Source organism: Canis lupus, chromosome 18 (assembly GCF_003254725.2).
Source record: "Canis lupus dingo isolate Sandy chromosome 18, ASM325472v2, whole genome shotgun sequence".
In the NCBI taxonomy this organism is placed as follows: domain Eukaryota; kingdom Metazoa; phylum Chordata; class Mammalia; order Carnivora; family Canidae; genus Canis; species Canis lupus.
Window position 1 is genome coordinate 36,560,145 of NC_064260.1, and position 18,100 is coordinate 36,578,244.

Consider the following 18,100-nt stretch of genomic DNA (forward strand, 5'->3'; position numbering starts at 1 on the left):
GCCTTGCATATGTACTCTACTATTACCAGATTTAGGTTGTCTATTGAAAGATAAGCCAAATATGGACATTATTGAAGAAATGTGTTGGTGTTTCTAGTCTGGCTATCTGTGACTAGTTCATTTTCTATTGCAATAAGTGACAAAATAGGACCACTGCCCCCTAGCATCCGTTCCCTTCTATATGAATCAGAGGCAAAATGTCTGGGCCAACCTGCAGGACAATTGAGATCAGCACCATTCCTTGCAGCTTCCAGGGCTGGTTGTCTCACATTGGACATCAGACCAACCACCAAAACATCCTTGCAATTCTAGGGCTTGTCATAGACTGGAGGCCTCAGGGACAAAGGAAAGACATTCTTGAGGTTTTTATTTTTGTAAAATATGCAAAACATCCAGAAATGTGCAGAACATAATATAAAAGATACAACCATGTACCCACAATCCCATTTTAACACATTCTGACATATTTGCTTTAGATCTTTTTTATTTTATTTTTATTTTTTTAAGATTGTATTTATTTATTCATGAGAGACAGAGACAGAGAGAGAGAGAGAGGCAGAGACTCAGGCAGGGGGAGAAGGAGGCTCCATGCAGGGAGCCTGACATGGGACTCGATCCAGGGTCTCCAGGATCACACCCTGGGCCGCAGGCGGTGCTAAACCGCTGTGCCACTGGAGCTGCCCTAGACCTTTTTTTATTTTTTTATTTTTTTATTTTTTTTAAACTTTTTTTTTTTTTTAATTTTTATTTATTTATGATAGTCACAGAGAGAGAGAGAGAGGCAGAGACACAGGCAGAGGGAGAAGCAGGCTCCATGAAGGGAGCCCGACGTGGGATTCGATCCCGGGTCTTCAGGATCGCGCCCTGGGCCAAAGGCAGGCGCCAAACCGCTGCACCACCCAGGGATCCCTAGACCTTTTTTTAAAAAAAAAGAAATAAAATATTTCAAATCAGTGAAAGCCTTCCTGTAGCCATCATCTATCTCCTTCCTTTCCTTCTCTCCCTAGATGAAGTGGTGCTGTGGCTTCTACTTTTACTACAAATGCAGATGTTCATAAAAATACGTGGTAATATTTTCTAGGTTTTTAAATTTGCATCAATGGCATCATACAGCATATATCTTTTGGTTAGTGGATATTTTTATGTATGTTTGCGATGTATCCATGTTGATAGATAAAGATCTAATGCATTCGTTTTAAGTGATGAATAGCATTTCACTGAATGAATGAATAGACTATTATTTATTTATTCCCTGCCATATCAGAGATAATGGGCATCCTTGTCTTGTTCCTCACTTTAAAGAGAATATTTCTAAAGTTTCAGCATTAAGCATGGTGTTTGCTAGAGGTTTTTGATATGTGCTTTTTGTCAAGTTAAAGAAATTTCTAATGTTTCTAGTTCAACAAGAGTTTTTATTATTTTACCAAATGCTTTTTTTTTTTTTTTTGCACTAATGAGACAGCCATATGAATCTTCTCATTTAATCTTCTCTGTTAATATAATGAATTCTTTGCTGGATAGTTAAGGCAGATACAACTAGATGCAATATTCATTCTCCCCCTGTTTTCTTGCTAACAGAACCCTGGTTTTGCTCAGGACAGAATGGTGGAAGGTAATTATGATTACACTCACTATTTTTACATCTCCATTTCTGATAGAAGTGACTTTTCTGGCCAGTCCGGCTGATGACCTACAAGTGCCATTCTGCTATAAGGACTCCAGGGAAAATAAAAGGAGAAAACATGGCAGACAGATCCCTTCACCTTGCCTCCTTCCTTTCTTGAACCTGGGTCCAGTGCTAAACAGGCAGACACCCTTATATGACCATGAAAAAAAAAATGACTAAAAACATCACAGACCATCAGTCCTCATATTGATGAGCCATTGACCCAACACCAGCAACTCTCTTCCTCCAGATTTCTTGTTGGATGAGTAAAGTAAATGCCTATTTGTTCCTGTCATTCTAGGCAAGTTTCTTACTGCTTGGCCCTGAACATGCTTCTAACTGACAAAGTTTCACTGATTACCAGCTTTGTATTCTGAAAGCAGACCCTACTAGGTTATTATGTATTTAAAATACAAAATTGTACTTGTTCCATTAATATATTATTTAAGTTTTTGCATCTGCGATCATTGATGCACTAGCTGTATAATTTTTACATTAAATGCTATTTGTGTTCAGTTTTGATAGACCTGTAACAGTAGATGGTCAGCTTTCCTTCTCATCCTTTTCTTTGGAATAATTCATATAAGATGATGCTTACATGCCATATTGAAGACACCTATCTGAGTCTGATACCCTTTTTTTGGTAAATAAAGTTCTCATGAATTTAGTTTCTTCGATGGTTGTATGTACGTTACAATAATCTGTTCCTTCTTGATTTAATTTTGCTTGTTCATATTTTTCTGATAAATTACCTGTTCTAAGATTTCAATATCATTAGAATAAAGTTGCTCGTGATATTTTCTTATGCTTTTACCATCATCAGTGTGTCAAAATTATCTTCTTTTTTCATTCCTAGTATTGTTTGTCCACATCCTGTTTCTTTTTCCCACGATAAATCTTGTCAGTTTACATACTTCATGAGTCTTTACAAAGACCCAGCTTTCAGATTTCTGCTCTATTTTTTGTTTTCTCTGCTATTTTCTGCACTTACTGTTTCCTTCCATTTGATTCTAGTTTACACTGCTCTTTCCTTCTACTTTCTTGGGTTAATTTGCTTTACTTATTTTCAATCTTTCTTATTTTAAAATTTATATGTTTAAGACTGGTCTTCCCTTTATGCCTTTCTCTAGCTACATGTTTGGATATACATGACTCATCATCATTCAGTTCCACATATTTCATAAATACTACTGTGGTTTCTAAATTAACTCATGGATTACTTAAAAGGGTAATTCCAGTTCCCAAATATTTGGGTTTCTTCCTTCTTTTTATAATTGATTTGTGATTTTATGATATCATAGACTGTGATCTATAGGATGATGATTCATTGATACTTGTTAAGATTCCTTTGCTAAAGATGACTGGGCAATTTTTGTATGTGCAAATAGCCTTGAGAAGAGTACGTAATCTTTGCTTGCAGAGTACAAGATCCATATATGTCCATTAGATCAAAGTTATTGATTAATATTGTTCAAATTTTCTGTATCCTTAATTTTTTGTTTGTTCGTTTATCAATTTCTAGAGATAGTTCAGAAATCTATTATAATAGTGTGTTTGTCTATTTTTTTCTTTTGAAACTATATTTTTGGGGGACTCAGAAATAAGCAAACTGTTGCCAGTTCCCTATGTATTCTTTTGCAAATATTCTATGAACATTTGGTTTCAATGGAAGTATATTTGTATATTTTTGTTAATTTATCTGTGCTTGTTTTTCATCTTTTTTGAGAAGTTCTAATTCTCTTGTTTCATTTACTCATTCTACTTTATAATACTTATATCTCATTTTTTTATCATGAGTTCATCTTTTGAGATGATTGCTGTTGCTTGGTTTTATAAACAGGAGTCAGTGAATCCTGCCTTGGGAAAGTGTGTCTAAAAAAGGTTTTATAACAGAGCCCTAGTAGTTGGAACATTCAAGGCTTTCTAAAAATATTAATTTCTGTCTCCGTTTTCCTTCACTTTGAAGGCTTGTGTATGTACATATGTAAGTATATGGAGGTTGTATATGTACAACCTGCCAGGGTGACATGCTTAGCTGGGGTTTACATCACACAAGTAACTTTTTTCCCTCTCACCCACATAAGCCTTAGTGATCTAGAAAGCTACATTCTAAATCTACTGGACAGAGCTATTCTTGTACATTTATCCTGACTGGAAAATTCATCAAAGCTCCAGGAATGATTGAGGAAACTCAATTCTAGCTTCCTTGCCCTATGTCTTCAATATCCCCTGGACATCTGAATCCCAGCCTTCAGTATTCTGGAATAATATCTGGGTGCAAAGCCTCTGTCAGTTTCTGTTTCATCAAAAAACTTATCATTGGCTTTTATTTATTTGTTTCTGGCACCTGGGAGTTTCTCCTTTAAAAATCAGCTATGGACTATATTTAATTCATCATTTATAAGTATGTTTAATAAAAAAAAATTAAAAAAATTTTTTTAAAAAGTATGTTTAATAGAAAGAGGATTCTTTGTGTCTGTCAGCCCAGTCTACCATGTTTTCTTGAAGTCTAGATCTATGCAATTTGAATATTAAAATAAGTCAATCACATTATTAGTATTATCATATCTTTAAACCTATCACTATTTGTCATGAGAACAAAGGGTCAATTGAGCTAAAATATAGGCCCCCTTGCACAGATAGCAGTGTTTATAGAATATGAATCTCATCAGCAATCAGATATGAAGAATTATTACATTCATTTTTTTATCATTACATTTGTTTTCATTCTCAAAGATTTAACTTCTGTCCTTGTATGGTTTTTCTTCCTCCCTTTCCTGTCCAGTTCTTTAGCCACCTACCCACTCCTCTCTCTGCACCCCAAAGCTGGGTTGGTCCACAGTTCTACAATAATATGTAGTGCAAGACTTTGAGAGGAGTGTGCTGCCATGCTAATAAGTCATGTGTCCGCACAGATTACCACTGAGATGTCCATTGCACCAGGCATGATAATTCTTCAGGTCTGGCAATTCTCTGACTTTCTTTTCTCCTTTCTTCCCCTTCGCCCTTCAGGAAGGCTACCTATGGTCCCCTCCACTTATGCCACACAGCCACCACCTCTAGAGCAATGTTTGTACATTAAGTGATATTGCTCGAAAGGACACAATTTATTTTGATATTGAGTTCCACAAACTTCTGTGAGGACTTGTACCATCTCTACCTCTTTTAGGAGGTAAGGTGGAGTTCCACTCTACCCTTAAGTCTTCTAGATCTCCTTCAATCATTATCTTTCTCTTTCCCACCTTTTATTCTTCTAGCATGGGAAGTCAGGATGGGGAGACTGTGGCAAGTTGTCTCTTTTGAGACTTAGAGAATTTCTCCTTTGCAACTTCATACCTTGTCCATTTGCTTGGTCTATGCCTGTGAATCCTTTCTGATCTCAGAGTCTTGGTCTTCTAGAAACAAAATCCTGGATGAAAAGTATTTGGTAGGCAATTTACCACATCCCTCTTCTGAAAGAAAAACAGAGTTGGTGATTTCTTGCCTGAAATAAGGAATAGAGTAGAGAAAAAGAAAACATAAATCAAATCAAGAACACATCACCAATAACAGGATGTATTTTTAACAGTCAAGATCTCAGGATCTCCCTTAGAAATAGTTTCTTCATTTGGCCTACACATCACTGGCTATTTCCTACTAAGATCTTGCTGCTCTTAATTTTTGTTCCCTGACCTGCCTCATGGTCTTGCCCCAAAACAAAGTCCTAAAGTCTACTTAAGTGATAACTAAACTAGGTATAGAACCCTAGGTTGATAGTTATTTTTTCCTAGCACTTTGAATATATCATTCCATTATCTCCTATGGAATTTACTCTTCAGAAAAATTATCTGAAAAAATAATAATTCTCCTTACCTCCTTGTGTTATCTTTTCTGAATATGTGGTCTCTTAAAATCCTCTAAATGCTAAGATCCTTGAATCTATGATTGACAAAATTATTATTTACAGAGAGAGAGCACATTAGCAAGGGATGGATGGGGGAAAGGGGCAGAGGGAGAGGGAGAGAGAGAATCCTAAGCAGGCTATACACACAGTGCAGAGCCCTACACAGGACTCAATCTCATGACCCCAAGATCATGACCTTAGCTGAAATCAAGAGTCAAACATTTAATACTGATCCATCCAGGCACCCCCAAATTATTTTTTTAATAGATATACAGAATTTAAAGTGCTGGCTGATGACTTTTTAATTGGGAGACAATAATATTGCCATGGTTCAAGTTATTTTAGAGATTCTAATTTCAGTGCCTATGGCCGGCTTCTCATTCTTTAAAAAATAGCATTGGGGGCTGGTTAAGTTGATTGAGCACCTAACTCCTGATTTCAACTGGGGTCATGATCTCAAGATTGTGAGACCAAGCCTCGGGTCGGCTCCATGCCCAGTTCAGAGCCTGCTTAAGATTCTCACTCTCATTCTCACACTTCTCCCCACACATGTGCTCTCTCTCTCTCAAAAACAAAACAAACAAAACAAAACAAACAACATATATATATATATATATATATATATATATATATATATATAAATCATATATAAAATATATAAAATCATTAGTGTCAAGTCTTGGTCCTTTTAGGAGTTTTGCAAGTTTCAGTCAGAAAAAATTCTTGACAACAGATAGATGTTCAAAAATGACTATAAAGTACTGAAACATTATTTTGTGAACTTAATAAACAGGCTTGAAGGGTAAGACTCAAAGATAACTTCTAAAATCATTGTAAACCATGACATCAATGTTGGAGGAAGTTTACAGACTCTCATTTGCCAAGAAAGTTGTTAGACGAGCACTGTCCTTATGATAACAGGTTTGAAAACATCAGCTTTTGAAGTCAGGTAGAACTAAGTTTGTACCCCAACTTTACTACTTACCCAGATGTATGATCTTAGGCATATCATTCAAGTTATCTGCAATCTAGTTTCTCATATGGCAAAATGAGAATAATTATACTTGTTTTACAGAGTCTGTACCTGTAATTATCAGATATAAAAGTGAAATCCCTATTAATTTCAAAAAAAATAAATTTTATGTGTTTCTGAGCTCTAGCATTGGCACCGTTTATGCCATAGAGCACCAAAACCCATAATAATACATAACTTCTTAAATAGTTAATATTGATCATCATTATGCAAGCACCTTCATTAATTATTTTATCATTTGGCCATTTTTTTATTCTATGGCTCTCATGCACCATATCCATAGGATTATACTCATACAACCACTTGTAACAGTGTTTGTATAATTTATTTTTAACGCAGAAACAAAACAGTAAATAAAACTATAATAGTACAAAAGAAAAATATGAAAATAATGAAATGTATAATTCTGAATGGATGAGATTGCCAGAGACGTTAAATCAAAGTGCTCTGGGGGAGAACATCATGAGCTTGCACTTCAGAATAGTAAAAAAGTCATAATAATTCCCTTCCCAGCCCTCAGCACTGTACCAGCTGCACAGAATCCATGTCAGTCTTTGTAAATGCAACTGACATAAATGGCATGCTAGATAAAGGCTATAGTGAAATGCAATGGTTCAAGAAGTTATTATAATCCAAATTGGCTCACCTCTGACTACACTATACATAAGATAAAGACTATAGTTAGCATGTGCCCAACACCTAGAAAATGTTCCCAAAAATGGCAGCTGGTTTTACCTTATTGCCACAGTCTTGCCGTTATGTCTTTCTCATTATTCCAGCCCAACGTTTATATTTGACTCTATAAAAGATATAGTCCTCCTTTTTTTTTCACCTTGTCACTTATAACTGACTTCCAGTTTAAATGGCTTTCATTCTGTTTTTCCAATGGATTTTAAATCTTCTACACATTCCCATCTCCATTCCTCCATGAAGTAAATCTATTGTAGAAAGATAAGCAATTGGCTGTGGCTTCAGCAAGAGTCAGCATGTCATTAAACAATCGCTTACATTTCCAAAAGAAGACAGATCCGTAAGAAGTTAAAAGACCATGTTTTATGAAATAAAAGTTTTCTAGTTAAGGAATTTTCTTTGATGTCTCGAATTTTTCTCTAGAGAAAAAGTCGTCAAAACTCATTATATTTACAACAGATTTGTAGTTGTTGCCATATTCAAATTTTCTCCCCCAGTTTTATTTAACATGATTTTCTCTTCTTTAAATGACCTTTGTCCCAAAACTCAGAGCCAGTATATAATGAGCATGAGACCCTGAGTCGGGGTGGAAACTATGACAAAGCAGCATCAGAGATTTTAATGAGAAGAGAAAATACCAGGAAAAAAAAATAATAGTAGAGTCCAATGTTCATTTAGATCAAATTAAGTATAAATATTTACTTTAGGAGCAGTGCAAGATCAAATCTTCATCTCCCTGGTACAAAAGCTACCCTTTAAACATGCCTGAGTCCAATCACATGGAGATGTGAACAATAACTCTTTTTATTCTTCTACCTCACCAGTCCACCAAACAGAATAATGAATGAGCCACCAAGTGCGCCCAACAGTGCTTGCTTCATGGTTTTTACATACAGGCACCATTCTTCCTAAAAGAAGTAAGTGCAGTCTGATTCAGTGGTAAATCACAGGGTGATGATTTTGGCTATGTGTGCTGGGTTATAACATGCAGTTTCTGCCACCAAACACACACTGGCTGCTGGGACAGCAGCACTGAGTGTCACCCGGTGAGCTAAATGCATCAAGCACCACTAAGAAAACACTCTGTATCTGTGTTTTACTGCAGAACTCATCTGTAAGATTTTCTCTCCAATCCCCCCTTTTGCTCTATTGCCAGCACACAGTCACTGGAATCCTTCTCAAATAGTATTCAGAAAGTAACACGCACCCCGGGGGCCAGGGACTTCAGAGGTACTAACCAGAGATTGAAATGAAATGATACTGATGACAGTGATGAACATGAAAAACTTCAGATTTGCCTAAAAAGAACAAGTAATATCCTCTTTTCAAACACAGCAACTCTCGTTAAAGGCACACTTCTTACTGTGTCTGATCTCCAGCCTGGTCACACCTATGAAAGGCTTTTTTCAAATGTTGATCATTAGTTTAAAATTATGAAATAACACATATTTTATTGTGGCACTGGCTTAGCTCATTTATGTTAAAAATGTATGTAAAAAGTAATGTTTTTAAAGCTGTTGATAATTTCTAAAAGGTCGTAGAGGGATCTATGCACACAGATAAAATTTATCATTTGGGTATTGGTGTACATCAAAAAGGAAACTGTATGTATTCAGTTATTTTTAAGAAGCAATTACTGTCTCAATTGAATTAGCTGGTGATTAACAGAAAAATATTTTAGAGGGCAGATAAGCCAGTCCTGATACTGATTGCATCAAGCAGATTGTTAGAGAGGTGGGAGATAAAAGTGAATATAGAGTTTCAACATCGTGACCCTAACCTTTGACAGTCAGATAAGAATGTCCACTCTAAAGGAAATGAAATACAGCAAAGCATGATTAGATCACAGTGTTCAGAGAGAGATCTTATTTTTGTGTTTTCCTGATGTAAGAATAAAAGCATTGTTTTATTTCTATCTCAGGTGATACATATTTCACCATGGGTGGAAATAAGGAATTAAAGTTGAGTTTACTTTAATGTCTTATGAATTTCTTCCTTGGCACGTGAAAATAAGAGAGACTTTTAAATAGCTTTAATTTTACCTGCAGCATTTTGTGAACATTTATAGTTTACAAACCCTTTTTTACCCGAGAGTCAAAACTGGCTGAGATTATCATTATTCCCACTTGATAAATAAGGGAAAATGTTCTAAGAAGTTCAAGTGGTAAGTCCAAGATCAAATCATGTGTCGAGTCAAGATGCAGTCGTTTTCTTGTGAATGCACAGCTGGGACGTTTTCCCCCCACCAGCTCAACACTCTTTCCCCTCTTTCCATTTTTAAAGTTGATTCAGGTTTTGACCTTCTCACTGTGGGGCTCATCATGTCCTCTGTTGGCCAACAATTTTTACCGCAACAGATTCAGCGAGCTTTTAGCCAAGGTGACTGGTGTCAGTTTCATTTAAGATTTACATCAAAGGAAGAGTGAAAACTCCTTTTTCTTATGCCTATTTTTGCCTTGAACAAGCACTTCCCTGATGTATATGATAATTTGTGATACACGTGTGTAGTCCGAACAGAAAAGCTCCAAATGTGTTGTCATTTGTGAATATAGAAAAGCGATGTGAAATAAACTCTGAGAGTCCTTTGCAAAATGTAATAGAATTCTTAGCTCCTACTTTAATTTGTTTTAGGGCAACATTTTCATTGTACTGTAGTCCTAAGGACCATAACAGAAAATAGGAAGTGGGGGTGGGGGGAGAAAGAGGATCTCTGGATTTCTCTATACTCTAAAGAAAATGTTGAGAAATCGGAATGTTGCTCTTTTATGTTTTGTTTTTTTACCTTAACAATGTATTTAAATGAAAACCCAGCAAGTAGACCAATTTTCATAGCAGAAATAATAACAATTTTTCCAGCAGAGTTCATGATCCTACAAGTCAAGACATACCAAGGTTCACTTTTTCAAAACAAACTGAGTATCATTCTGCAGAGGTAGGTGCAAATGATGGAAATGTAAGCACATAATTGTAGAAGAGTTAAAGGCAATTTATCCCCCACAGTTTCTTGACAAACAAATTCATGTTCTTATGTAAATACCCAGGAGGCAAGGTTAGTTGGTAAGTCACAGAGAAGGAACTGTTTCCCCCTTGTCCCCAAATTTAAAGGCATCTCTGCAGCCTTGACTTCTATGGAGTTGCATCCAGTAATTAAAGAATTGATAAGCAAAGAGTCCTGGCAGGGAGATTGTAAAGAAGGTTTGGAGCTCTTTAATTTGTTTGTCACAAAGGCTGAAGGAGATATATTGTGGAAATGGAACTAATCAAAATCATCATCATCATCATCATCATCATCATCATCTGTGCACAGAGCACTTGCTTTCTGCTTCCGACATTGTGTCTTCAGAGGAGGCATCAACCTGAATTGTATGACTGAATATTCATTTCATGTGTGAAGGTGATAGACCGAGTGACATTAAGCAACCCACCCAAGATCACACTGGTAATAAATGGTTTAGCTGCGGTGGTTCCAACTTAGACCCAGGAGAAGCTTAGAGGAAAACTCAAGCATTCTGGTTCTGCTCCTTTCTGTGATTTGGATAATTCACAAGACTTTTCATGCACTTTAGATCCCTCACTGGTAAAGTTACACGCTCAGTAATTCTCAATCTGTAGCTGACAAACTCAGGTGGAGAAGGGCCAAGAAATGGAGGCAAACTAAGTCATCCGTTTTGCGGACGTACATGCTTCTGTTTTAGTGGTATGCAGATTTGTTTCTGGAATATTAAAATAAACTTAAAAATTATTTCTGAATTCATAGACTTTTTGTCATGGTGTATGTTTTCAAACAACAAACTGAAAGACTTACCTACTATCAAGATTCCCCAAAATAATTTTTACATAAAAATGGGCTTTTGCTTCTTCAAAGGTACAAAATCCTAAGTCAAGATGATCCCTGAACTCTCCTAGTTGTAAATTTCTATGATGGCAAGAAAGAACTTAAATGACTTGGAGGTTAATTTTTAAAACTTTCAGGAACAATGTATTCAGATTACTTTTTCACGTGTTGCCCTCTTGATTTTGGCAAGGGCAGTGAATGCCCCAATGCTTTGTGGAGTTACTAAAAAAGCAGAAACTAGTGGATTAAGCAATATCTGCTTCCTTGATCTCTTAGTCACGTTTTTGAGATAAATTGGCCATTTCCAATTCTATTGGTGATCAGTTTGGCAAAGCTTAGGAGCTCTTAGACCTTGTCTAGGTAAGATGCTTTTAAAAAAATGAAAGTTGAATCAGAAAACAGCCATGTGGGCCTGCCATTAGGTGGGATTCCTCTCATTCCGCCTACTGAGAAAGGTTTGTTGATTTTGAGCTACTTCAAATGGCTTGGGGCTGCACCAACAGCTCCAGTGATTGTAGAAATAACCACTAATGGAAGGTTGCCCATGGAGGCAACCTGATGGCAGCTCCAATCACATTTGTGGCTTTCCTAGGGACTAACTTGTACAATTCTCCTTTTGTTCGGACGATACAAAGCCAGCTAACTCTAATCGGGCACCCGACCTCCATTATTGCTCCTAAGGAAGTCCACTTGGCTGTGCACAGTTGGGAGGGGCAGTAAACTGTTACAAACTTTCCGAAAGGCAAATCGGTTATGTGGATTAAACTTTGACTCAGCAGTTTCTCTGGGAAGAATTTGTCACAAGAAAAATAATCGTGTATATGCAAACTATTTAGATGGTTACCATCCAACTTCATTCACCTATGTCGATCATGGAGAGTTGATTGAACTATAATTATATCCAGACAAGTATACTATAAAGCCATTAAATTTTTATTTAAAAAAATTAAATGGCAGTGAAAGATAAGTCAAGAAAGGGGAGTAGATGATAGGCAGAAAGAGAGATAGATGATATAGTGATATATGAATATAGATTTTTTAAAAGATTTTATTTATTTAGTCATGAGAGACACAGAGAGAGAGCCAGAGACACAGGCAGAGGGAGAAGCAGGCTCCATGCAGGGAGCCCGACGTGGGACTCGATCCCGGGACTCCAGGATCATGCCCTGAGCTGAAGGCAACACTAAACCGCTGAGCCCCCCGGGCTGCCCAAATACAGATGTTGAATGATGTTAATGACATTTTAAATTTGTTTCAAAATATATTAACAATTTTCTTTGTTTTGAGTTTCCTGAACATAAAACCTGCCAAGGCATTTGGAAATAGAGCTTAGTGTATATAACTGGCTTTTTTTTTTTTCTTGAAACACACCATGCTGGTCCCACTCTGGGCCTTTGCAGTCAGGGTCTGTCTCACTAGAAAATTCATCTCCCAGAGTGTCACATGCTGGTTCAACTCCTCTACTCTACTCCTCTACTTACCTATCAGAGACTGTCACACAGTCGTGGCCATATCACCCTCGTTTTGTTCTTCACAGCCCTTATTACTGTCTGAAGTTACCTTCTTTAGCTTCTCTTATATTTGATTATTGTTCATCTCCAAAGAATTTAATATCTATGAAAATTGAGTGTTTTTTGATCCTGTTTCCTGCTATGGTCCCTTAAAACCATGAAGACACATAATTGGTACTCAATAAGTATTTGTCAAATGAAAATTTAGCAAATGCATGAATCACATGTTTATCTTTTCAGGTGGTTTTGGGTTTCTTTGATCCTAATTTAGGGAGAAAACATGGTATCTCAATACTCATCAGAACCAATAACTCATCCACTAGTAACTGTCATATATCCTTCGCCAACCTCTGTTATTCCAATTTGAGAAACATTAACTGAGTCTTTACAATGTGCCAGAGATAGCGTTAAAAGCGAATATAAATATAAAATAATAATTCGATTGGTTGTTTTGCTTTGTTTTTAAAGATTTTATTTACTTATTCATAGAGACACAGAGAGAGATGCAGAGACACAGGAAGAAGCAGGCTCCATGCAGGGAGCCCAACGTGGGACTCGATCCGGGGTCTCCAGGATCACACCCTGGGCTACAGGTGGCATTAAACCACTGCGCCACCAGGGCTGCCCTCGATTGGTTGTTTTGATCCCAGGAGGCCCCTGATGGGACATACCGACATATAACATATGGCAGGATAGATAATTAATATATGGGGGAGTAAGAACAAAGAGAGGTATGCCAGATGCTATGGGGGCAAAGTAGGAAGCTGTGGAAACACCTTGCTGATATGGACAGCTTCATGGATGTGAGCTGGAAGGACATTCCAGGCAGAGGGAATGGAATATGTTTTGTAGGCCTACCATGTTCCTAGAAGGATGAACACCTCAGAATCTCTGAATGTAGCTGAAGAGGTGAGGCTGGCCATTTAAGCAAAGGACTGATTGGGATTGGTCTTCTACTGTGCTATGGAGTGTGGATTTTTTTCCCCTATAGCCAATAGGGGCTGGCAAAGAATTCTAAGTTTGAAGAGCCTCTAATGGGTTAAGCTCATATTTAAAATTAATAGAATTTTCAGTTACCTAAGGATGAATATTCTGAACTCAGGAGGCATCATCCTTGGTTCTTCTTCCTTATCTTTATCCCTATCCTCCACATCTCATGAGTAAATCCTATATTTTGAGCAGTAATCCGTATCCCTAATTATCTATCTACTTCCTTCCATCTTCATTCCCTTACCCTCAACCAACTTCTTGGACTCCAGCTCAGCTTTCTGCCGTAGTTCCTAGATGGTCTTCTCACTTGACTCCTCTCTCTTCAGTCTGTTGTCCACATGGCAGCCAGTCATCCTGTAAAATCAAACGCATGCCACTTCCTACTGCCCTTTGTATAAAATCCAAACTCCCTCCAGTGGTCTGTGAGCTCAGCATCATCTGGCCTCTGCTTATCTTTCCAGCCTATTTTGTGTGTTTTCTCCTTTAACCAAGAGGGAACAATCAAGATGGGCCTCTTCTCCATGCCCAGACACTCCAAGCTCTTCGTCTTTTTAGGTCTTCACAAGGTGCTTCCTCTGCCTGAAATGTTCTTCCTCTACCTCTTTACCTACTTTCTCATTCTCCAGGTGTCAGTCTAAATTATATCCCATTCTCTGACCACTCTTTTAAAGTGGTCGTCACCCTCCGAAGTAGCCCCCATAATCCCTACCTCCTGGTATCCATGCCATTATTCAGTCCCTGCATGAGTATCCTAGGGCCGCCATAACAAAGTACCAAAAACTGGGTGACTTTAAAATAATAGAAATAGATGTTCACACAGCTCTGGGAGGTAGAAATGCAAAATCAGGGTGTTGACAGGATCATGCTCCCTCTGAAGGCTCTACCAAAGAATCCTCCCTTGCCTCTTCTAGCTTCAGGTGGTTGCCAGCAATCTTTGGTGATCCTTGGCTTGTAGATGCCTCACTGAAATCTCTGCCTCTGTCTTCACATGGTCTTCTTCCCTGGTGTTTTTCTGTCTCCAAATCTCTCTCTTCTTATAAGGACACTAGTCATTGGGTTTAAGGCCCATCAGATCCAGTACAGCCTAATCTTAATTTGATTACATCTACAAAAATCCTATTTCCAAATAAGGTCAATTCACAGATACCAGGATTAATACCTCCACGTATCTTTTGGGGGGACACAACTGTCCCCTCCCACACTGCATAGGGTTCATTTGTGCAACCAGGGGAATATGGGGAATGACAGTATATAATTTTCGAGCCTGGGTCATAAAAGACATTGCAGCTTATTCCTTGCTTTCTCTTGGATTCTCATTCTGGGCAAAGTGATCCATGTTGAGAAGACACTTGAGCAACCCTCTGGAGAGGTTCACATAGAGAGGAACTGAGACTACCCACCAGCAGCTGGCATCAGTTTACTAGCCACAGAAGTGAGCCATCTGAGAAGCTGATACTCCAGTCCTGGTCAAGGTTTTAGAAGGTGGCCCCTGGAGCCAATATTTTAACTACAACCTCATAAGAAATCTGGAGCTGGAATCATCAGCCTAAGCAAGTTCTAAGTCACTGACCCACAGAAAATGTGAGATACTAAATATTTATTATTTAAAGCCACTGAGTTTGGGGTAATTTGTTATACAGCAGAAGATAACTAATACATCCCCTATTTTCTGTTCTGTACCTGTTTCAAAATAAGTATTTCATAAATATTAGCTATTACTCTTCTTGATAAATCCCTTAGAAAAAGACTTACATATTATTATCTTAGGTATCTTCTAAATCCATTTATAATTCATCCATCATGCACAGTTATATCTGCAAAATATGATAATGCCCAAAGGTCCCAAGAAAGAAAGATCATTTCTGTCTGGGTTAGTAAAACAAGATCTACGATTTATTAAAAAGAAACAAATCACCAATCCACACAAAAACATGAATGAATCACAGAAACATAACGCGGAGCGAAAGAAGTCAGGCACAAAAGAGCACATGCTCTATGATTCTATTTATATAAAACTCTAGAAAAAGACACATCTAATCTATAGTGACAGAAAGCAGATCAGTGCGTGCTTGGAGCCAGAGGTGAAGGGGGTAGATTGACTGCAGAGAGGCACTAGAGAACATTCTGAGGTGATAAAGATGTTCCATATGTTGACAGGCGTGGTCACATGGGTGTACACATGTTTCAAAACTCATCAGACTGTGTCCTTAAAATGCATGCTTCTTATTTTATGTAAATTCTATCTCAATATAGTTAATGAAAAAATGTACAATTTTCAGAGCATTCATGAGCCAAGCACTTTACATAATTATCTCTAGTATAAAGGCAACAGCCTCATTTTTTGAAAATAGAAATTGAGTCTCAGACAGATTAAGTGACCTGTTCAAGGCCACACAATTGTAGATCCAAACCTTTTGCTTATTTCAATATGCTTTGTTAGAGTTAAAAAGAATTTTATAGGTCATCTAACCCAACAACGGCAAGCTCCAATATTTTTTGTAGCTCAGCGATAAAAGTCTGCACGGTAGAGTTGAGAACAAGACAACAGAGGGGGGTTGGGATTCTGTTTTTTCTGGGACTAGGGGAGACACTAGTCAAATAAACCATACCTTAGTGTCATGGTCACCCTTTAGGCATTTTACCGATCAGGAACCTGAGATTAAAGAGATTAAATAACTCACCTCTGGTCACCCAGCTATGGAAAGGCAGATCTTCTGACAGAGAGAGACAAGTTGATGTAGGTGGAGTAGGGAAAGAAGAAAAGTGGGAAGGCAAATACTTAAAATAAAATCCCAGCATGTAAAAGATGCTCGTACTTAGGCATTTATATAATATAGATCAAAAGTTTAGGAGGGAGAAGCATAGCATAGCTCATCCGAGTTTGATGACTAATTCATTCGCCTGCACCTTTTTCCATCCACACAGCGTTATTGAGCCCCCGCTGCATGCAGGACACTATGCTTGGAGACATACCCTTCCTGCGCGCTAAGTGCACCATCCTCTTTGAAGCCAGTACCCCCTCAGCTCCAAGTTGCCTCCCCATGGTCCAACAGCCTTTTCCTGACTTTCAACAGCACGGTGTACATAGAGCCTTGCTCCACTGCCCTTGTCCCCAGTTATCCGTAAAACACACTTTGGACTTTATTGTAGCCCTGTATAATGCTGTCTGGTCCACGAATTGTTTTAAACGTGTACGTCTTATCTCACAAGCTAATTGCAAAGGATTTCTGAGCAGTGTAAGTGTCAATATCTTAAGTGACTTACTAGCTTCCTAGAACCTGGCACAAGGTTAGGCACACAGAAAACTCTCTGTCAGTTCCTATCAACCGATGACCCTGGTGTCTTGGAATAGCAGCATGTCTTAGCTTGGGGTTCACAGAAGCATGACCTGAGATAAGGATTTGAGGGCTACTATTTGTTTGAGAGTGATCCCTGGAAGCACATGTGGGGGCATGAGGAAGTGAAACAGAAAAGAGAAGGGAAGGGAAGGAAAGGGAAGGGGAAGGGAGGGGAGGGAAGGGAAGGGAAGGGAAGGGAAGGGAAGGGAAGGGAAGGGAAGGGAAGGGAAGGGAAGGGAAGGGAAGGGAAGGGAAGGGAAGGGAAGAGTGTCAACTGGGGAATGTTCATGAGGAGAGAGCTGTGCGGGTCATCGGAGTTCAGGACCACTGCCGTTCAGGCAATTGGGCAAGTCTATAGAAGACACCTTCGAGTTGTCCAACCTGAGGAGTGAGGAGCAGGAGTATTTGTTCACTAACTCACATTCATCACTGGTTAAGAGTTGCCTCTTGAGGCACGAATTTTCCAAGTCAATCTGGATGGCCAAGGGTGGAGCATCCTCCAGGGGCCAAAGAAAGCCCCGGGGTGGAGCTGCAGGCGCCTGCAGTGCGGCTCCACTGGTGGGCACAGGAATGAGGATTGCCAACAAGGGATGTCAGGGCCTCACGGCTTCTGCTACACAGCACGTTTCAATCAAAGGGAGGCAATTTCATGACAACATTTATTTAGCGCCAGCCGTGTGATGTTCTCTGGAATACAAAAATAAATGCAACATGTTCCTTGTCTGCTGGGAACTTCGCTCTGTTGCTTCTCATTGAGGACTGTGGAGAAAAGCAGAGAAAAAGAAGGTGGCGGAACAGAAACTCGCCCAATCTCCATTCCCATTCGGTCTCTACTCTCTGATGAAATTTTTATGCCGTTCTGCCCACCAATTCATTACAGTCATGATTCTCAAATAGCCATCATGTTTAATGGCTTGTCGTCCCTGTCAGAGTGGCATGAAGTCAGACCAGAGTTTGAAAGGTGAAGAAAGTATCTTTGTTCACCTCTGTTCCCCAGTGTGCCCTGCCCTGCTTCAGTGAAATTTCTACATCAATATTTCATTAACCCATACCAAACATGCAACGTGATTTTTCTGTTCAAATTAAACTAATATTTGAAATAAAGAAGAGAAAGCATGAGAGGGAAGTCACTTACCACAAGGCCTCTGAAAAGA

The 18,100-nt window shown here is 38.4% G+C and overlaps 1 long non-coding RNA gene across 3 annotated transcripts; it reads right to left on the bottom strand.

The window, feature by feature from the left end:
* Positions 1-399: 399 nt before the first annotated feature.
* Positions 400-16,429, bottom strand: LOC118351356 (uncharacterized). Of its 3 annotated transcripts, XR_007403543.1 has the most exons (4): positions 16,290-16,429; positions 13,853-13,962; positions 7,318-7,520; positions 400-5,118 (listed from the first exon to the last, which is right to left on the bottom strand). It is a non-coding gene; the product is annotated as an uncharacterized LOC118351356 (long non-coding RNA). The 3 variants fall into 3 exon arrangements; XR_004806674.2 differs by lacking the exon at positions 7,318-7,520; XR_007403544.1 differs by lacking the exon at positions 7,318-7,520 and having other exon boundaries at positions 400-5,150.
* Between the last annotated feature and the right edge of the window lie 1,671 nt (positions 16,430-18,100).